At 44.0% G+C, this 22656-nt stretch overlaps 1 long non-coding RNA gene across 2 annotated transcripts in view; it reads right to left on the bottom strand.

Annotated features, from left to right (window-relative positions):
* Positions 1–22656, bottom strand: part of LOC146755698 (uncharacterized) — a 47018-nt gene extending 24362 nt beyond the window's left edge. Inside the window, exons 1-4 of one of the 2 annotated variants that reach the window (XR_014937950.1) lie at positions 22584–22656; positions 21866–21975; positions 21437–21560; positions 16709–17026 (exon numbers count right to left, since the gene is read on the bottom strand). This is a non-coding gene — a long non-coding RNA (uncharacterized LOC146755698). Of the gene's footprint in view, positions 1–16708; positions 17027–21436; positions 21561–21865; positions 21976–22583 lie in introns of those variants that run through there. The other variant, XR_014937949.1, reaches the window with a different exon arrangement.

Genomic DNA, 22656 nt, shown 5'->3' with positions numbered 1-22656 from the left:
AAAAAGCAAAATCCCAGAAGTTCCTTCAATGGTAATGAAAGAATTTAAGACTGAGAAACATTATATGCATTTTCTGAACTTTTCCGAGACATCACAGAATGTCTTCCCAAAGTGCCCTAACACAGCAGCCAATTGGAAAAGAAACCTCCTAGAGGCTGACCTGTTTAAATGGGGAAGCCATTTATCCCGCTTGGCAAGATCACAAGAAAAGCTTCAAGCTGCTTTACTTTTCACAGATCCCTTACCCAGCGTCTCCCTCACAAAGCAGTCAGAAGAGTGGTCTGCAGGTGAGGGACGCTTCAAAACACTTCACTGGCTCCACATATGAGCACCCAAAAAAAGTCTTTCCATGACACATCAGAAAGCTGAACGGATTTCTGTCTGGAGAAACTCTCTGCACTTTCCTAGGGGTCTGAACCAAAACTTTGAAGCCAGGGAAAACCATATATAAAATAGATTAGGGCTATAGCTGAGTTTGAACCCATGGAACAGAAAGATAAATAAATAAGAATACACTGAAATAAATAGACTCATTATAGTTGCAACATATCTTGTTCTAGTCAGCTTAGGCTGTAGGATTAAACTGACCAATAGACCTTTTTAAGACTCTGGCAGTCTGGAGCCATGACCACTGAGCTGGGGAGCCTGTTCCAGTGCCCAGCCTCCCCATGGCTGAAGCCTTTTCCTGATATCCAACCTGAACCTCCCCTGTGTTATTATATAGTTAACATTCAGGTAAATTACTTAGCATGAGCTAATTCAAGTCATAAAATCCACAGGACATCTTGACACCAAAACAAAGAGAACAGCATAAGGAAGCAAGGAAAGAATAAGAAATTGCCCACAGAAAACTGCCCATGGAGCTCTGTGTCAGAACGTAGGCATATTGCATAGCTTTATTTCTAGTGTAGGCAGAATCTGTCTTTTTCTTTCTAGACCTCTTGTCAAGACCAGAGAAGTGGCTCTTCCAACCAGAGAAACTTGGGGAAAGAAGGCACTCTGGGCTGCCACATCCTTTTCTGCTCTCTGTGCTGATCAAACTTGGCCAAACTTTACCTTTGGATGCTCACTGACAAGTCCCTATTAGCACAGAATTAAAAGAATTTATGTGAGCATTTTTCTTAGAAGCCTCTACTAGATACCCTTTATAATTCCTAGTCAAAACCTCCTTTCTTCCCACTAAAGCCCCCTGCCACTTAAAAAGGAGAATTGCCTCAGGACAGATGTATCCCTACTGAGAAACCACTGAACACTTCCTGTCCATCCCTTAACTCATGAGTCACATCCTCTGGGGTGTCAGTCAAACACACTGAAATTAAAAGCTTTCACAGCTTGGAGAACACAGTGAAAAGGCAGAAATGTGAAAGAGTGAAGGATTGAAAATAGTTGCTCCTCAATATGATTGATTTTTAAATCCCCCGCTTCATACATATTAAGCAGCAGTCCTGCATATCCAGATGTATGTTTCAGTCAAGATGAATGGGCTCAATAAATCCAGTAAACAGGAAACTGTTGAGGACAGGTGGGCATAATTCTTTTTTCCAGCTCCAGTCTGCTAATTGATAAAGTATACGACTGTTGGCAGTTCATTTTTCTCACCCATTTACAGGAACTACAGCTACATATTCTTATGAAACTCCTCAGCAGCTTTAGACTGCAGAAGCAGGGGATGGGGGAAGCAAAACCTTGCAGTTTGATAAACATACTGGAGCTAAGTGAAGATCTAATCTGGTACTATGATGGCTGACATTTTTGCAGGGTGAGACCTTTAGACAGAATCTACATCCAGATGCTTCTGTTTTCAGAAGTGGCCAAAATACACATCCTTGTGCTTTGCCCTCCCACCCTCAGATCTGGTAGCTCACAGTGCAGGATGTGTTTGAGGACATCTTTGGTGGGATCAAAACCAGACCTCACAATAATCACATTCAAGTTAATTGCTGCTATTGTGCTTGAGCACAACATCAACTGGAAGTGTCCAAATAAGTACTTTCATTTGGTGCTGTGCAAACTTAAAATTCATTGAGAGCGTCTCCTACCAATGACTCATCAGCAGCTATGGCGAAAACAAAAGGTGCCACATGGGTTTCATTGTCACATTTTCTAAAGGGAGAATTGCCCAAGTGCAAAGACGAGACCAGCTTTCAAAAATAGTACAGCAAGATGTATCAGTGAAAAACACTGTCAGCAAAGTATTTGTTTCCCAGAGCAGGCAAGGACTAACACTACAGAAGCCATCTTATAAAGAAGACTATGAAGAATAGCAGACATTCTTCCTGGCAGGATTCAGAAAATGATACGTTACTGCAATGCATGGCACAAACAGAAACGAAGAAGCACAGCCAAGATGAGATTCGGAGTCTATGTTTGCAAGGAGCTTTTACAGAGTAAGGGGACACGCTTGAGATTAACAGAGAAGCTTATTAACAGTAAGCCACCTTTCTATACTTACAGAAGTATCAAATCTAATGAGCAGAGGCAATGCCACAGCAGCAGTCCACAGAAGGACCTCAAGTCCCAGGAAAGAATCCAGACTTCAAGGGGCACATGTTGAGTGTGTTCCAAAACTTAGCACTAACCCTGTCTGCTCATCCAATATTGTTCAGCAGCAGCAGCCATCACAGTAGTCTGTCTACTTGTTAAAGTTCACAGACAGCAACGGGAGAACCAAAATCAGTTTCCAGGAAGATATATTACAAAAAGAAACAAGCCCAGCAGTAAGAAAAAAAAATCCCCATCCACTGGTACTGTTGAGTACCAGTCTCCCTGCATAGATGTTAATGGGCAATAACAAGGAATTTTCATTCCCACAGACTTCATGTGTTTGAACCTCATCAAGTATACTTACAGCAACATAAGTAATGTGAAAGAAAAGGCAAACCCTGCGTTGTGACAGACATCCATGTCACCTTTCTGGTCAGGCTAACAGCTGGGCAACCAGCAAAGAAACCAGCTGGGAGGCAGCCAGGCTTGTTATCCTGCAGTAAAGATGCCATAATTTAGCAGGCACAAAGAGAAATCAGAAAGATTTATTTGAGACACTTGAGAGACCCCAGATAGTTTGTGGTAAAGGAGGAAGAAAAAAATAACTGATTTTTCAGTTCTTAAATGGAAGGGGTAAGATTGGGCCAAACACCTGCAGACATGAGCAGCAGTCACTCCTCTTCAGAGGCACAAATTAATCCACACAGAGCCCACGTGCAGCAGCAGGAGATACAGCCAGAGCTCTCTAGCTCTAGAAGGAAACTGTAGATGACTAACTGAGGGCCAAATAGTATTATCATTATTCACGTTGCCTGGTATATTACGCTGTGAGCGGTCCCTTTGGTTTCAATTAGTTGTTATCCTGATGGGTGCTGACTTAATAGCAGATAAATGCCCTTCCTTGGCAAGTGCTGAAATACCACCTTACGTGTTCCTACTGGATGCCTTATTGCTTTGCAGCTCATCAGTGCACTTGAACTGATCTCAAATAGGTCTCAATGCTATACCTCTTGCTTCAGAAGCCAGCTTTTTCCAGAGATGCATACCTTGACCATCAGCAGGACCCAGAGGAGCAGCTGGCCCAGGAACAACCCCAGCACTGAAGCCATAAAGTTCATGGATTGCTATCCCTCATCTTCTGCAAGGTACATGTTGGTGAAGTGTGGCCAGGAGGAGGAGGCTGGAGAAAACATTTTTGATGTCTCAGTTTTAAGAGAGAGATAGAGAGGTGCTGCAGTGTTAGTTACAGCAGAGCCAGTGAGCTCAGAAGCCACCCCACGTGTTTCAAAATGGAGCTGTTCTGATTTTATATATGCCCTCTGCACAGGGCTGTGTGAGGGTCAAACAATCCTAAGCAAAAATACTGAAGATAAACATAAACCTCCAGGAAGAAACATTTGTAAGAATCAGCTGCTACTTTTTCATTTCATAGCTTTTTGGGAGACTTTTACTGAAGGTTTTTTCATGGCTTCAAAAAAGCATGTTAAACACAGACTGGATGCCTTGTATTTATTATACAGCCACTCTAGCTTGCATGGGAACAAGACATTGTTTTGCATTACATTTTTCTCCTAACATCTCCATTTGTATACAACACTAATCTTGCTCCGTAGCAGGAACAGACTGGCATAATGTCTTCTAAAACTGCATGTTTTTCAATTCCAGAGAAGAAAAAAAATAAGAAAAAAGAAAGACCAACTTATTATTTTCTCCTCCTCCACCCCCATCTTCAACAGACAAAGCAGTTTTCCTATGACCCCAAGGAGCACAGGCCAACAGAGAGTCATCAGCAGAGCAAGCCTGGGGGCAGCAACATTATAGAAAAAGTTGAAGCCTTTGATGAGAAGTTCCCTTTTCATCTGTAACTTTAAGCTCTATCAATTGCTCAAACTGCTTTTTTCACCTCTGATGACTTTGCTGAGCAGAATGGACTTTTCAGCACCAGAGTGCCTAGGAAGACCCCAGAGGTAAAGCTCCAGGTAATATCTCCTACACAGGAGAAAGCAAAGCATGCTCCCAGCAACACCCGCAATGGTCAGCAGGGATTGGATGGTCATGCACAGCTTGTTTCCTTCTTTCCAGCTGCTCTGTTGGGCCTACCTGACAGGTGGGTAAGAGGATTTATCTCCCCTGTGGTAAGTAGGAAAGTTACATAGGAGTTCAAATTACAAAAGTTTTGACTGTATCATGTGCCTGTTCCAGCCTAAGTCTTAAGTAGCTGTCTGACAAACAACAGGTGCTTCTGCTAGCAAAACACATGAGGAAAGATGGGAAAAACAGTCCAAGGGAAATAAGAGGGGAAAGGCTTTACATCTTATGTGCCTTCCTCAGGACTTTATTGGTTGCAGGCTCACCATTAGATGCAGACTGGCTAGATACTGGGGAAAGCAGCCTAGCTCACTATGTCCACCTTGGAGCCAGTGACTTGTATTTTTACTCATGTATTTTTTAATGACTGAGGCCAAAAAACTGCTGGTGTAGATCTAGGAGATGCCAGTGACACCAGCTGGGGACAGCTAATAGAAATGTGTCTAAGTTCGTCTGCAAGAGACCATCAGAAGCCGAGGGAATGAAGAAGAGGAAAAACACAAGTTATTCACAGCATGAACTAGGCACTTCCTACGCAGTCACTCATGGAAATAAATAGTCCCATTTTGACTCTCAGCCATTTATAATCACAGAAGAATTGAAGCCTTGTTACCTTAGAAGCTTGTAGACATTTAATCACTCTAAACCTCATCATTCTTTGAAAAAGCAGCTGACTGGCTCCTTTCCTCTTAACCAAAATGCTGAACCTTGGTCTATGCATGCATAGCTCAGTTCAGAGCAGGGAGACCCGCACAACCCCAGCAACATCCAAGCATCTTTTCTCACACAGGGCTTTGGATGACCCAGAAAAGCTTGTAAAACAAGCAGAGATTTTCCTAATTAAATGGAGAGCATAAAAAGTAATCTAAGTTCTTAGAGAAATGTTGCAGTGTTTATAAAGGGAAGATGATGCTGTTCAAACTGCTCCTGTGAGGACCACAGGAGCAGCAAGTTTCCAGCATCTAGAGTATGTTTGTCTACTAGATACTTAGTAATATATCTATGTACACTTATTAGAAGTGAAAACATATACAAGCCTTGGCAGTCTAGACACCCGCTGTGGATTTAACACATACTGCTTCTATGCCCATTTATTTTCTCACATGCCTAGAGCGCACCCAACAAAGCCCAGAAGGCTTCAAGAAAAACCTTCTAGGGTGCAATACCACTGCCATAGGCAGAGGTAGAAAATAAATGACTTCAGGTGCTTTGGGAATATTAGTGGTGCTGCAGGCCGAGGGGCAGGCAGTGGAAAATAAATACAGCTAAGCAGTGGGAAGTAGATTACTTCTGCTCCTTCAGGTTTCCCACAGGGGAAGGGGATGGGAAATACAAGGCTAGAAAGGACTCCCAGAGTTACCAACACCCCTAGTTTCCAACTGAGGAAGTTATCCTCTTTCCTTTCAAACTCTTCAGCTCACCCTGCTAACATTGGGAAAAGCAAGCAGCGAGCTCTGGTGGAGTCCTGCACACCGGCTACCACCCACACCCCAGCTGGCAGCTCCAGGGCTGAGATATCTTGGCCAGAGAAAGGAAAAGAAAGCCTCAGGTGGAGCTCCTCTTGACTTGTAAAGCTGACACAACAGAGACTTGGCTAGCTTTAGCACATCAAGCAGGCAAGTTCCAGCCATGTGTCCTGCATAGCGCAAGTCTTGCATGGTGGAGCAGGAGAGAGGAGGCACCCAGACATCTTTTGCCAACCAAACTTGTGTTAAACAGAGCTAGGTACCCACCAAAACAGCATACATACACATACCTGCATGATCTGTAGCAGCTATCCTTTGGTGCAGACCTCAGAAGGGCTGAAACAGGGCCTGGGCAGGGGTGGGTAAAGGCCACAGGTGAGGCCTCACACAGCTGTTGGGGCAGAGGGGCCAGCGTGGCACTGGGAGGGGTCTTGCAGCCACCCTCACTCTCTGATGTCCCTCCTTTGCTCACACCAAGGAGTAGTTCACCACTTTTTCAAGTTAGTAGTCAGAAAAAATGCCGCCTCTAAGCATGTCCTTACCAGCTGTAGGCCCGCCCTTGGGGAGGCTGTTGGAGAGCCCGGATTGCCAGCACAGTGAATGTATGGCACCTAGGAACTGTTAAATCACTCTTCATCAATGATAATCTCTGCAATTGCCTTAAACAAGAGCAGCTTTTGAACAGTCCTCACAGGATGAAAATGCACGAAGACAAATCTTTGTACACTAACAGCCTTCCTACCCACCTGCCTGCACATTCTGCATTGTGCAGGGCAATGACTGCTCCCGAGGATTCAGACTTCCCTCTCTTATGGCTTTTTAAGCCACATAATCCCACAGGAAATTTAGCTATCTTTTAAAAAGCAAAAGGAGAGAAGAGAACACCAACCTCCAGCCCTCCAGCCCTTAGAAAATAGTCCCACAGACACCTCAAAATTCCAAGATAGGGTGAGGAGAACTAATTTGTTTTTTCTTGTTTAAATCTCACACTATGACATTTTTTGCAGCTGGCAGTGTGCTCAGCACTCTTCAGCAGAGCAGCCTTTCTGCATGCTGCAGTACTACCTCTGTGTCACAGGCAAGAGAAAGGCAGAAAGAAATGCATAAGCCTCTCCCCAGTTTCCTCCCATTCTCCTAAGACCTGTGGGTGAACCATTGAACCAGTTGTTTGGAAAATTTCTGCTCCAGCAGGCTTATTCAATCATCCCAAAAAGAGACAGAGGCGAATCTTCAGCTCTCTCATTTTGAATTCACTGGGGCATTCCCCTGTGGAATGTCTCAAAGTACCGAGGGACACAGCCTCTATTTTATCATTATACCCCAACAGTAGTGAGCCCTTCCCCCTTTTCCTATTGGCTGAAGTACTTGGGGTTCACGTTCTTCTCGGTTTGCCTGTCAGCCATCACCCCCAGTAGGTACCCCCCCTTGTTTCCTTTGGTTGTACAGACTTTGCAATCTGGGTTCAGAGTTTGTTGTTTTGCCCAGATTCTTCATTAACATCATATGAAACTAAAAAAGTTTCAACTCACATTTGATTTTTAGCTTTCTTAGTGGAGATATTTTTTGAAATAACACTGTGAAAACATAGGAAATAATTTTTAAAGTAGCACTTGGCTTTTTAACGTGAATAAATTTAAAACTCCAGATTTACTTTTAACTTCTTTGCTTTTTCATTATTAACTTTCCCATATGCTGTACTCATCATAGCCCGATGTAGAAATATGAGGAAGTAATTTAATATGAAGATGGAAAAGGCTTGGATAGATAGAGCAAGTTCAGTCAGTCTGTAGAAAAAATGATCTTGCAATCCTTTCTGACAATGAAGAATGAAAGAACATCCTGGCATTTATTCTTGTCTGGATATCTGGAAGCTACTGAGGGTCTAGCGAGATCGAAGAGAGACTTGTCAGGCACGATGCTCTCAGAAGAGAGTGGAAAGTTGTACAGCCTGCACTCCCAAGAGCAGCGTGACCCATCTTTATGCAGGATAAAGCATATCACTCTGTGCAACAGGAATCTGAACAAAGGGATCTGCAAAGTAAATGTGTTAGGTACAGCAAGCTCTGTATTTGGGGTTACTGTATTTTCATTGCATTGTGAGCACCCAGAGGTCACCTACACTTGCTCCAAATGAGCCCTGATTCCCACTGCACAGCACTAGCGGGAGGTGAAAAAGCCTCTGTGCAGGTGGAGAAGACCTTCTGTAACTCAGGAAAACAGGGCTTCATTGCACCCTGCTGCTAACACTCAGCAGCAGTGAGGCAGGTACAAGTCATATGTATTTGTAGACCAAAGGCTTTGAATTTTGTTATGAGAAAGGAAGGAAATACTCGATAAAATTCTACTTTTAAGACTACCTCTCATCCCAAAGTGGTTATCTAGCAAGCAAAAAGGTGTCTGTATTGAAATGCCAGAGCAGGCTGAATTCCTCTGCAGCTGTCAGAAAATGTTTGCTTTCTGCATAAGAAAAAGCTTAAAAGCCTCCATATGGAAGCAGGAAGACTTTTTGGCATTTAAAGAATTAGCACAGAGAAGAAATCTATGCTTCAAGATATTTCTAGGGCTGACTGCAGCAGAACTGCAGGAGGGAAAAAAAAGAAGGGAAAGCAAAGAAGAAAACAAAAGCATTAACAATATGCACATTGACAAGCTACCTGGACAGTGGAACAAAAGTATATTTGGGAGTGCCACTGCTGTGGCTAAACTAATCCAATGAATAAACTGATGTCTTAAACAGTGCTACACTAAAATGGAGCAAACACAAATTAGTGGCCGTTCAAGAATTGTACACAGAAGATGTTAATTGGAAAGGGTATTCAAGTAACGTAGCACAGCTTGTACTAAGTTATTTAGGAAAGATATTAGTTCTTTCCTTTAGGTTTATAAAAACATACACAAGGTCTGCAGCCTAGAAGCCATAGCCCACCTATGGCTCAGTCCTTGGGGAAAAAAAAATGTGATACAAGCCTTCCAAAACTGGAGGGATTCTGAAGACCACTGTTACCAAGAATAAGATGTTACTGAGCTAGATTTGCAGCCTCAAGTGAGTCACAGAAGAGAAGCATCAGTATGCTCCAGTTGGAGCAAAAGTGTTGGCTGCTTTCACAAGAGGCTGACTCCAATCTGAAATACAACACTGCCATTCTGCAAAACGTGTTTCTCCCTTCAGTCTTGATGTGATTGCAGCGTGGTGATATTCAGATACTATGAAGCTTAAATTAAGAGTCCATTTGCAGATGGGATGTTATTTGATAATCTGCATCTGTAAGCAAGAAGTTAGAGAAAATACAATGCAGAGCCAAGTTCAGGCACTGCAAACATGCTGTAGCAGTAATATAAAGGAAAACGGGGCAGAGGAAGAGAATATCTCCCCTCAGGGGAAAAGCAGTCTTACTGATGAACGAGATAAGACGATTAATAGCTAGAAGAGAGCAGATCAAAGGCTGGAAACTAAAATCAGTGTTAATATAAGCTGTCCACGCAGGTGACAAAAGCTCAGATCATGGTACAAAGACCAGATCAGATAAGAAAGAAGGCAGAAAGCTAACTTGCTTTTGACCCCTCTTTAAGACGGAAGAAGAAAGAAGCCTAAATGTCAGGCTGCCACACAGAGGGCTGCAGGAAGGCTCACAAGCCATAAAATCCAATCTAAGCATGCATGCAGGTAGCATTAAGGATCTTGTCTCTGCCAGCTCATAGCCAACCCAAACAAGGGCCAGAGCTTCACTTAGGAAAAGGCTTTTCAGGATCTTTCCTGAGGACAGAAAGCATTTGAGCCTCAGGACACTGGTACGTGTGTGCTTCATCTTGTGCCCACGGGCACGCTTTAGGAAGCATGAAGACCTGCAGGGGAGGAGCAGAAAGTCTGACTCCAAAGCTGGAAAGAGATGCTACACAAAAGGTCTTGAAGCACAAATATCCTTTAAACAACAATGGTAACGTGCACTGGTCTGCTCATAGCAAATATAAACCAGAGACAGGAATTTCTTCAAGGCTACTAAGGCAGAAAGCTCTGTAAATATTATCAGATGCAACAATGCGGGTTACAGTGAAATTTTCACCTCACCGAAGACAAAATACAGAGGTATCTTCAAGGGAGAAAAAAATCAACTGTAAGACATGGAGCCCTCATACCCTTCACTGAATACCCCATTGGTATTGGAGTTTAATAGTGCTGCTGGAGCCAGATGCAGCTGCTCATTGCTCTTGAGTTTTTTACTCAAGGGGTACAAAAGCTAAGGAATTGCCTTGCCAGGTAAGCATCCCTGCTAAGTAACCCTGATTAATCTATCAAATGATGACAGTGCTCTGAAAGGATGAGCAGCGCTGCGATCTTCATGGTTCAAGGCTTCACAGTTGAATGAAATCATCTCTTGTCAGCTTTCCGCAGGCTCTGTCAACTCCACAGATACTGCATCACACAGGTTGAAATCCTGTCTCAGTTAACAAATGCCCTTGCTATCTGGGTCTAGAAGCGTGCCTGGGAAATTTTATGAATGAGGTATTACGTGCTACTACATGAGGTACTACATGCATGGGGGTACACAGAGAATGCAAGAGAAGGGCACCAGTATCTGGAGAAACAGAATATTGAAAGCAGCCTGCAAAAAAGAGAAATCAAAGGTCTACTCAAGGGGAAAACAGGACGACATGGCACATGGGGTGGGCTTGCAAAGAAACCACTAACTCCCATCACTGCTGGATTTCCTCTCCACAGGTGGCACAGCCCTAAGCAGAACATCTGTATAGGTTGGTGACTTGTGACTGGTCGTGGACACCCAGTGCTACCTGAGCAGATGTAGGAAAAGAAGAAAGCCAACAGGGAAAGATATGAACAGAGACTATCTGGCTGGACTGCATCAGATACAGAGCTCTAAATCTGCTGACAGCCAGAAAGTCTGTTCTCCCTTTTAGCCTACACAGATGTTTTCGTTAAGGTATTAGGTACAGCTCATTATAACAGCATCAAGATGTTTGATCGAGCATTACTGTTTATGGCAGAGAAAGAGCACTAGCTAACAGGGAAATTGGAGGCTCTTTTTCAAATATGCTGTGACTAGCAAATTTTAGCAACCTATGCTGCGAAAACCCTATTTTTTATTGAGGGAACAACATGACCCCATTGTGACAGTATAGGTGTTTACCCGTTTTGCCTGGACTGCAGACACAAAAACAGCTTTCTGTACAACAGCACTTATTGTATTTCAGATTGTTCCAAGACGCCTTTTAGCAGACATACTGCTAATGCTGGAGATGCTAGATACACTGAGGTACAGCAAGGAATCAGTTAGCTGTAGCTCTTAGATATCCCATAGCCAATAGAGAAACACTGCCAACAGGACCCTGCTCTAGGCTCTCTGATGCACTGATGCTAACGGCAGTTTATCGAGATGATATGCCGAGTCTCCAGAGCAGTTCCCAGGTCCCCAGTTTTCCTCCTTTCTTGTGAGTCAGTTTACAAAAGCTGATTGCATTTACAGCTTTGATGAGCTCTGTGCATTCGTGAGAGCACAAATTAAATATTGCTTCAGCATATATGGGGATGTACAAAACCCCTTTGGTACACTGATGTTTTACCTCCACTCTTGCTGGAGGATTACATTTCCACCTCTCAGATACCTTCCTTCCCAGACCATACACATTGCACTAGGAACTCATTCCTGGATCTACAGCAACTTGTAATGTGTATGTAAGGAGAGACATCTGCTGTGGGGGCTCTCAGCCTAGCCCCTTCATGTGGTGAAGTGGTATCAGCCCTATACCAGCCCACACAGGAGCCCCCAGGTGCAGCCAAAATGATGCTCCCTGACGTCCCTTCCTATTCTGGTACTGAACCACCTTACAGCCTCTCTCCCCTGGGCCCCTTTCCTCAGCCCACACAGACACTGGCCAGCACAGAGAGCTCATGGACCTGTGGAAGCAATGTTTCTGCACCAGCTGATCCATGGGCAGCACTTGCTCATATGAAGAGCCTCCTCCTGCAGCCCTGTGCAGACAGCTGGGAGCTGTCACCCTTTGCCTTGCGAAGGCCTAAAACAGATGAAGTCTATTTGCTGCTGTAGCATCACTGAAGTAGCAGAATCCTCAGCAGGGTGATGGGAAAGCAAACAGTGAACTGATGGGCAGGACATCCACAGCCTCTCAGGGCTCTGTGTGAGATGCCTACTTTGTTGTCTCGAGGGAGGCGTGCTGCCTGAGGAGCCCATCTTATAAGAAAGCTGTATTTTTAAAAGCTATTTAAAAAAAAAAAGTCTTTCTAAAAAGAATGAGGGATCAGTGAAGTACAAAAAAAGGAGCTGTAATGAAAAGTGCATGAAAAAAACGGGATAGTAAGGAACAGAGAAACTATGCAAGCTCATTGGAGGTTGCTTTTCTTACCACATGTGAGTCTCCCATGGTTTGTTAGTAGAACCTATACCTGCAAGCAGGCACGGAGAAAGCCCACTGTTGTTAACACTGGGTAACCTCTTCACCTGTACTTGAGTTAGATGAGACTTCACACCAAGAACAAAAGAGAAATACCTTTTTGGCACAGCACAGACGTGCACTTGCATGTCTTGCCTGCAGCCAAAATGTCAAGCACGGCTGCAATAGGCAACCTCTAAGATCACCTTACCTTGAAATCTGGTTTCCTGAAAAATAGGGGGGCAAAATTTACCAGATGCTTTGTCAGATACTCGCTAAAATAACATCATCTCACAGTTGTCAAATGCCCACGGATTGAAAGGGTGAGCAGCAAACTCAGCTGGCTCTATTAAGAACCTTATGGAATTTTTGCATGAGTTTGTTCTACTGAAAATAGGGCTTTAGTTATGCTTGGAAGGAGGTGAAGAGATTGTTGTTTCTGCGTTTCATGCGGAAGAGCCTGAAGCACACCCAGTGACACTGCATTTCACTTACCTTTAAGCTCTGAATCTACCTCTGGGGACCATAAAGTTCATGCTGAGAAACAAAAACAGCAGAAGAAAGGCACTTCTGAGACAACATCAGAATATTTGAGAAACTCAATGGGGAGGCAGAGAGCACAGGAGTTTGCCATGCAGTCCTCTTGTCAGGAGTCTTTCAGAGAGGGGTGGATCTAGCAAATTAATGTTACTAGGATGATAAAGTTTCTATCACACTGGGAATGAAAAGGAAATCGCCCAGTAACAAAAACAGAGATGGAAAAAGATGCTAAGAGAACTTCACTGCAGCACTTTGCTTTCCTGTAATGCTTTCCCCTTGTCTCTGTGCTGGTTTCTTTTGATCTGTGGGTCTTCCTTTGTGTCAGCTCACAGTGGGCTGCCAGGAGGCTCAGAGAGTGGAGCAAATCAATTGGTTTGTGTGCAGGCTGGGAGGAGGTGGCAAGGTGGTTTCCAGGGACTGGCACAGCGAGAGAAAGAGTTGCCTTGGCCTTTCTCCACTGGCATCCCAGTGCTGCCATAGCAGAAAAACTTTGAACCAGAAGGTGTGCCAGCAATGCCCATGCTGTAGATCTGGCCAGCTTGGAAAGCACCAAGTAGGCTGGCAAAGTGTTTGTGCCATCTCCTTGGCATCATTGCCAAAACAGTAACGCAGAACCTAAAACTGGTGATGCTTCAGAAAAGAGAGAACAGCAACAGCCCACCGAATCTGTCTTCAGAGCACGGGAAGCCATACCCAAAATTCTGCTCCAGCTGACATCGCAAAGGGAAGCTTCATGTCTCTCTTCAACTCCTAACGCCCCACACAGGGAGAAGGAAGGGAGGCTGCTGCCCATCCCTATGAGCCTTGGCCTTTTGCCTAGGTGTCACAGTGCTGCAGAGGGAAGAAGGACCTTTCCCAAAATGAACTTTCTTATTATCACTATGACTTTTTAGAAATAAGCCAGTGGTTTCTGCTGAGAAATATTGCACTTTTTGTTAGTCAATAAGAAAGGCAATTGAAATCCCATTGCAGCCTCCAGCATGTAACACTCTGAAGGTTAGCTTCAAATGTTTCCCAGTGCAGAATTAACCAGAACATACATCATCGCTTTTACAGGCAGCATCATTTCTGATATCTCCAAAGATAACAGTATGGATCAGGGGGATTATCGTGGCATTAGCTGCTCTGATTACCTTCCCTACAGTTTAATAACAAGAGCACTTAGACTGTAGGTGTATCAACAGAGTTTTAGATTTGCGAGCAAGGAAAGTTGGGGGTTATTAGCAGAACAAGAGGAAAGAAAAGGTCACGCACTGCAATGTGCCTCTCAGGATGCAGCTGACATATTCAGTGGGGCAGGGAAGTGATTTTTCACTACAGCGTCATGAGTATTTTGACGAGAAGCAGTAAGGACTTTGAAGATCCATCTTGTCACATCCGGGCTGCTTTGGCTGCAAACTTAACCCATTAGAAAATAAGGCAACCACATTTGGCAACATCACCGCCTTTTAAAAACCTTACCTACGCTCTGCACACAGTTCACTTTGCTCCTGTTTATCTGCCTCTGTCTACAGTGACAATCCTGGATTGCACTGGTTTTATTTTAATCAGGAAGCAGACATTACTTCCCTGGAAATAAAAAGCCAGAAGATGGGGTCTCTGAAAAATGGTGTCTACTAGCTCCACTATCACTCCTCCTGCCCGACACCTTCCCCAAGGAGCTTCACTGCTCTCCCCAGAGGAACCACAGAATCACAGAATGACCCGGGTTGGAAGGGACCTCGAGGATCATGTAGTTCCAACCCCCCTGCCTAACAGGGCCACCAAACATACACATTTACTAGATCAGGTTGCCCAGGGCCCCGTCCAACCTGGTCTTGAACACCTCCAAGGATGGGGCAAGGAACCAACTGGTTGGTATTTTACTGTGGAAAACAGGGGGGTTGCTGAAGAACCTTAGAGCTAAAATTACAAGCTACCAATGAGATTAAACATTTTTCCCAGGCGCACTTACCAGAGATAATATAGAATAAGTTTACATTTCTATTGTTCCTGCTCTCTCTGCTTGTTAAAGTGCAGAAGACAATCCGTGGTCGCTTATTTTGTATCTAAGCAACTGTCAGACTCTATATCTACTAATAAGAAAGGGTATAATTATATGCTGCTACTTTAATTAGCAGCAGATGCCTATGTTTATGAAGTAAAATGTAAGATTTTCTGAAGTGCAGTCTTGCTTATATGCAAATTGCAAGAGCACTTTCATGGGTTTTTAAAGCTTTTAGTGGGCCCGGGCAGCTCAAGTGGGGAAGGGCACGGGGTTCACACAACACACTGTTGGTGCTTCAGTGCTTTGCTGCCCCAAAGGCCTGTTTGGGAAAGCTGTGAGGTGAGGGCAGATCAGTGCCTGCAGTGCCCTTCCGACACCACCAGCACTGGAGCAAAGCAGGTGGCTGCCCTGAGCCAAAGGGCAAAAGCTGCCTGCTTTGGGCACCTGCTATAGTGCCCTGGAGACGCAGCTGCAAAGCAGCTGAGATGGGGAAGAATCCTTAACGTCAATTCTTGATCTCATTGAGGTGCTTCAGCAGCACATATTGATGCAATGCAGCATTTCTTTTCAGAAGAAATAACAGCAGGACTATTGCTGAGGGGCTCTGCATGTAAGAGCAGACGAGAGCACCAACAAAACAAAATGAAACCCCGTCTCCATGCAAACATGTGCAGGCACAGTATATAAATGAGAATAACCTTGTCCAGGATAGAAAATACTTGTTAGATGAGACTCTAATTTCTGTTATTCTGTATTTTTAGTCTTGTTTCCATAGAAACAGCACTTGTGATGATACTGTCCTGCAAGGTAGCAAATGGATATACATAAGTGTATGTTTGTATATGCATTCCCTCCTACCTCCTGAAGCTTTGAATGTATTTGCCAGCAAAGTTGGAAGTTCCACGGATAGCCAGATGCAACCAGTTCTGGGAGAGCATCTGGGTAAGGAAGAAGTGATTGTGCAGTTCCCCAGCCAAAGAAATCTCATCAGAGGGCAGAGAGCCTGCCAAGAGGGGAACAAGAGGTGGGCCATGCCATTACTGCCGCATCTCCTTGAGCCTCTGTAGCAAAGCTCATCCTCGCATGGACACCAGCCTTACTGTCAGCCGTGAGCCACATGTCCATGGGAAATCTGCTCCCATGTCTGGAAATCAAGACTCCCGTTCAGACACTGGGAAAGTGCAAGAATCCCATGTGAAGGCTTGGCGCACCAACATAAAAACTGATGTCCGTCTTCCTTCTTTGCCCATCTTTTGGGGTCTCTTGCCTTGCTATGCGTGCAATTCACAGATAAAAGGTGGAGCAGCCAACCAAATTTGGCCCATTTCTTCAGCAAAATCCACTGTGCTACCTCTCATGGCCTTACATGCCAGATAAAGGACAGGTCAGATCACCTATCTAAATTAGAGAGAAATGCTGATTGTCTGCACTCATATTTCTCATTCTAGAAAGTTACTGAATCCTTTAGCATACCTTTATATTCCTAGATCTTACACCCCTCTGTAGTGGGTGTTATTCCAATCACAAGACTTAAGTTACACAAGACTGCACCCTAGCAGGCAGCAAGGGCTTGCAAGCACACAGCCCTTGCCTTTGTCTTCTCTTCCTGCACTTTCTAATCCCTAATCCACCCTCTGTGAGAGTTGGCAGCCACGGCTGTGCTTGCTGCAGTGCAGGCTGGCAGCAGAGACTCACGCCAGATGCTTTCCCACAGAGCCTGGGTTTGCTCTCACTCTCACTCCTCAGTTGTCAGTTCTCACTGAAGGTCACCCCAACAGAAAATGTCTGTTTGTGCTTGGCCTTCACGCACGTGGTGTTGAGGCAGCGCTCCTTTAGCAGGTACTGCTACGCGCACATATGGAGCAGAGGAAGCTGGCGGAGTGATTAAGCTGCATTAAAATGATCTCGGTATCCCATAGTTTTCTGAATAAAATATAATAAGCAAATTCCATTCTGAAATCCATTTAGGGGAAGAAATATGTTTGCGTGGGTCAAGAAGAGCTTGTCAGTCTTGTGTGAAAAGATGAGTAACTTTTGAAATGTTTTCTTCAGGAATCTGAGGAACAAAAGAAGGAAAGTGATCATCTGATCATCAAGCGACGGCTGAGATCCAGAACAGCTAAAAAACCTTGAAGAAGCATGTTTGTTCCCCTTTCTCAGGACATACTTTTATCGTATTATTAAAACTGGTTGTTAATAAACAGTAACAGTTACTCCGTTGTGTTCTTAAATTTGTATATAGGTGTTTGTTGCAGAACGGCGGGAGAAAAGCAGACGACCACACCTGTCATTGACATATGATCAGCGAATCTCATTTAACCCTTGGCTGCGTGTACCTTTATAATATGGATAATTAGCTCATACATATTGCAAAAGTGCAGCTCATCATTGGTTCCCAATTACATACTATCCCCGAGTATCTTAACAGCTTGTTGTTATCAACTGAAAGCTACTCCCTTGCTGAGTTCCCAGAACCATGGCTAGTTTCTCACCATCCCAAAGCATCTTGTTATTCTTGCTGTCCTTGCAGGTGTTATAGCTGCTTGCCTAGCTGCACCGTGATTACAACCCTTCTCAGCTAACTAGCTGTAAAAAACACTCTCAACAGAAAGGGAAAAACAAGACTAAAAGAGAAAAGCAGCAGTGAAAGCGAAAAGAAAGATTAAAGAGAAAAGCAGCAGTGAATAGGAAAAGCAAGACTAAAAGGGAAAAGCAAGACTAAAAGAGAAAAGCGAGACAAAAAAGGGAAAAGCGAGACAAAAAGGGAAAAGCGAGACTAAAAGGGAAAAGCGAGACTAAAAGGGAAAAGCGAGACTAAAAGGGAAAAGCGAGACTAAAAGGGAAAAGCGAGACTAAAAGGGAAAAGCGAGACTAAAAGGGAAAAGCGAGACTAAAAGGGAAAAGCGAGACTAAAAGGGAAAAGCGAGACTAAAAGGGAAAAGCGAGACTAAAAGGGAAAAGCGAGACTAAAAGGGAAAAGCGAGACTAAAAGGGAAAAGCGAGACTAAAAGGGAAAAGCGAGACTAAAAGGGAAAAGCGAGACTAAAAGGGAAAAGCGAGACTAAAAGGGAAAAGCAGCAGAGAAAGGGAAAAGCAGCAGAGAAAGGGAAAAGCAGCAGAGAAAGGGAAAAGCAGCAGAGAAAGGGAAAAGCAGCAGAGAAAGGGAAAAGCAGCAGAGAAAGGGAAAAGCAGCAGAGAAAGGGAAAAGCAGCAGAGAAAGGGAAAAGCAGCAGAGAAAGGGAAAAGCAGCAGTGAAAGGGAAAAGCAGCAGTGAAAGGGAAAAGCAGCAGTGAAAGGGAAAAGCAGCAGTGAAAGGGAAAAGCAGCAGTGAAAGGGAAAAGCAGCAGTGAAAGGGAAAAGCAGCAGTGAAAGGGAAAAGCAGCAGTGAAAGGGAAAAGCAGCAGTGAAAGGGAAAAGCAGCAGTGAAAGGGAAAAGCAGCAGTGAAAGGGAAAAGCAGCAGTGAAAGGGAAAAGCAGCAGTGAAAGGGAAAAGCAGCAGTGAAAGGGAAAAGCAGCAGTGAAAGGGAAAAGCAAGACTAAAAGGGAAAAGCAAGACTAAAAGGGAAAAGCAAGACTAAAAGAGAAAAGCGGCAGTGAAAGGGAAAAGCAGCAGTGAAAGGGAAAAGCAATACTAAAAGGGAAAGACAGCAGTGAAAGGGAAAAGCAGCAGTGAAAGGGAAAAGCAGCAGTGAAAGGGAAAAGCAGCAGTGAAAGGGAAAAGCAAGACTAAAAGGGAAAAGTGGCAGTGAAAGGGAAAAGCAGCAGTCAAAGGGAAAAGCAGCAGTCAAAGGGAAAAGCAAGACTAAAAGGGAAAAGTGTCAGTGAAAGGGAAAAGAAGCAGAGAAAGGGAAAAGAAGCAGAGAAAGGGAAAAGCAAGACTGAAAGAAAAAAGCATGACTGAAAGAAAAAAGCAAGACTAAAAGGGAAAAGCAAGACTAAAAGGGAAAAGCAAGACTAAAAGGGAAAAGCAAGACTAAAAGGGAAAAGCAAGACTAAAAGGGAAAAGCAGCAGTGAAAGGGAAAAGCAGCAGTGAAAGGGAAAAGCAGCAGTGAAAGGGAAAAGCAGCAGTGAAAGGGAAAAGCAGCAGTGAAAGGGAAAAGCAGCAGTGAAAGGGAAAAGCAGCAGTGAAAGGGAAAAGCAGCAGTGAAAGGGAAAAGCAGCAGTGAAAGGGAAAAGCAGCAGTGAAAGGGAAAAGCAGCAGTGAAAGGGAAAAGCAGCAGTGAAAGGGAAAAGCAGCAGTGAAAGGGAAAAGCAGCAGTGAAAGGGAAAAGCACCAGGGAAAGGGAAAAGCACCAGGGAAAGGGAAAAGCACCAGGGAAAGGGAAAAGCACCAGGGAAAGGGAAAAGCACCAGGGAAAGGGAAAAGCACCAGGGAAAGGGAAAAGCACCAGGGAAAGGGAAAAGCACCAGGGAAAGGGAAAAGCACCAGGGAAAGGGAAAAGCACCAGGGAAAGGGAAAAGCACCAGGGAAAGGGAAAAACAAGACTAAAAGGGAAAAGCAAGACGAAAAGGGAAAAGAAAAACTAAAAGGGATAATCAAGACTGAAAGGGAAAAGCAGCAGTGAAAGGGAAAAGCAAGACTAAAAGGGAAAGCAAGACTAAACGAGAAGAGCAAGACTAAAAGGGAAAATCAGCAGTCAAAGGGAAAAGCAGCAGGGAAAGTGAAAAGACAGACTAAAAGGGAAAACCAAGACTAAAAGGGAAAAGCAGCAGTGAAAGGGTGAAGCAAGAATAAAAGGAAAAAGCAAGACTGAAAGGGAAAAGCAAGACTGAAAGGGAAAAGCAAGACTGAAAGGGAAAAGCAAGACTGAAAGGGAAAAGCAAGACTGAAAGGGAAAAGCAAGACTGAAAGGGAAAAGCAAGACTGAAAGGGAAAAGCAAGACTGAAAGGGAAAAGCAAGACTGAAAGGGAAAAGCAAGACCAGAAGGGAAAAGCAAGTCTAAAAGGGAAAAGCAGTTGTGAAAGGGAAAATCCACAATGAAAGGGAAAAGCAAGACTAAAATGGAAAATCAGGACTGAAAGGGAAAAGCAAGACTAAAATGGAAAAGCAAGACTAAATGGGAAAAGCAAGACTAAAAAGGAAAAGCAAGACTAAAAAGGAAAAGCAAGACTAAAAGGGAAAAGCAGCAGGGAAAGGGAAAAGCAGCAGTGAAAGGGAATAGCAAAACTGAAAGGGAAAAGCAAGACTAAAAGGGAAGAGCAGCAGTGGAAGGGAAAAGCAGCAGTGAAAGGGAAAAGCAAAACTAAAAGGGAAAAGCAAGATTAAAAGGGAAAAGCAAGATTAAAAGGGAAAAGCAAGATTAAAATGTAAAAGCAGCAGTCAAAGGGAAAAGCAGCAGTGAAAGGGAAAAGCAGCAGGGAAAGGGAAAAGCAAGACTAAAAGGGAAAAGCAGATTAAAAGGGAAAAGCAGCAGTGAAAGGGAAAAGTAAGACTAAAAGGGAAAAGCAAGACCAAATGGGAAAAGGAAGACCAAATGGGAAAAGGAAGACCAAAAGGGAAAACCAGCAGTGAGAGGGAAAAGCAGCACTAAAAGGGAAAAGCAAGACTAAAAGGGAAAAGCAAGACTAAAAGCGAAAAGTAAGACTAAAAGGGAAAAGCAGCAGTGAAAGGGAAAAGCAAGACTAAAATGGAAAAGCAGCAGTGAAAGGGAAAAGCAGCAGTGAATGGGAAAAGCAAGACTGAATGGGAAGAACAAGAGTGAAAGGGAAAAGCAAGTCTAAAAGGAAAAAGCAGCAGTGAAAGGGAAAAGCAGCAGTGAAAGGGAAAATTAGCAGTGAAAGGGAAAAGCAGCAGCGAAAGGGAAAAGCAAGACTAAAATGGAAAAGCAGCAGTGAAAGGGAAAAGCAGCAGCGAAAGGGAAAAGCAGCAGCGAAAGGGAAAAGCAGCAGCGAAAGGGAAAAGCGGCAGTGAAAGGGAAAAGTAGCACAGAAAAGCAGCAGTGAAAGGGAAAAGGAACAAGAAAATGCAGCCCTGAAAGGGAGAAGGAGCCCTGAATGGGAGAAGCAGAACTGATAAAGAAAAGCAGCCCTGAAAGGGAAAAGCAGCCGCGAAAGGGAAAAGGAGACCTGAAAGGGAAAGGAACAGCATTAAGCAACACTGATAGGGAAAAGAAGTACAAAAAGGGCAAAGCACTGAAAGAGAAAAGGAGCCCTGAAAGGGAAAGCATCAAAGCAAGGGAAAAGAAGCGCGGAAAGGTAATAGGAACAAGCACAGGGAGCAGGCAGGTAGGCACAGCAAAGCAGCAAGCAAAGACCAATCTCTCAGAGGGGGCCTGCTAACAGGAAGCCCAGCTATTGCCCTCCCAAAGAAACTCCACCATTTTGACAGCCAAAACAGAAACTACGGTTTCGGTTCTCATGACTCTTCCCTGCGCTCCCAAATAAATGGTTTCGTGACATCCTCTACCACACTGCAACTGCTCAGAATAATCAAAATTATATCATTCATGACATAAGAAACTCACTTTTGCCTGGTGGCAACGACAGTCCATTCCCATCCTGTCCCTCCATGTAATGAACATTGCATTTGGCCTTCTAACAGCCTCCTGGATGAATCCACCAAAAGCAAGGAAGCACCCTGCCCTTACTCTGAAGAGAGAAAGAAAGCAAGGTTCATGGAAACAGGCACACAAGGCTCGCAACAAGACACGGTGCTCCAGATCATGACAGAGATAGGACTACCACAGTGCCCGAACATGATTTACCACTAAAGGAAACATCTGGGGGCACTTCACAACTTCAGCACAAGCTGTAATGGCTCAGCATATTTAGCTTTCTTATCGTTCAGCTGGAGAACGAGATACTCCGAAGTATCAGTCAGCAAGCACTCGGATGATCCTGCCCTCTGGTTTTTATGATGACAGACATCATTACTGCCACCTCTGACACCTTACCAGGAGATGCTTCCATTTATTAGCCTGGTCTTGATTCCTTCCATCAGCAGCTGCTCCTAAACTGACCTCCATTCATACAGTGATACCACTGACTTCTAGCACGAGCTGACCTGCAAGACAGAGAAGAGAAAGCAGGATGGCAACAAACACTGACATAGCACAATCTAATATTCTTGAACAGCCGCAAATGAGACAAAACAGGAGATAAGTGCATCTGCAGCAACACCCCAGTTCATAAAGAAATGCAACTCCAGCCTGGCCTCAGCAGCCCTTATATATTTCTTACACATTTGATTAAGCCAACTGCAATTTGAACCAGAAGAATTCACAGTCTCTTGCAAATGTCACCGTAAAGCAGAATAGGACACAGCAAAAGAAAAAAAAAAAAAAAAAGAAAAAAAAAAAAAAAAAAGAAATATAAAGAAAAAAGCAAGCCAAAAACCAGGGAATCAAAGTTTAAAAAACCACAGAAAACAAATAGAAAAAAAACACATACTATCTGTAACAGCAGAAAGACTAGCACAGTGTGAATATACTACAAAGGTAAGGAAAGAATGGCTCACCCACCACTGAGGATGGAAGTGCACAGAACAAACTCCACAGAGGAGAAACCATCAAAAACAATTCCACCCAGGGGCAGTCAGCCTTCAAAAATGAGCTGTAAGAGAGGTGCAGCCAGGCTCCATCCCTTCCAGTCACTCAGCTGCATTGCCCTCACCTGCACTAACCAGGGCTGACCAGGTCCCTTCCCTAGGTGATAATCAGTGGCTCAGACTGTGATTCAACAGTTC

This window comes from Coturnix japonica, chromosome 31 (genome assembly GCF_054131305.1).
Source record: "Coturnix japonica strain WE chromosome 31, WE-NBRP24, whole genome shotgun sequence".
Taxonomy (NCBI): domain Eukaryota; kingdom Metazoa; phylum Chordata; class Aves; order Galliformes; family Phasianidae; genus Coturnix; species Coturnix japonica.
Note: the sequence above shows the minus strand (reverse complement) of the source record. Positions and strands in the feature narration are given on the sequence as shown.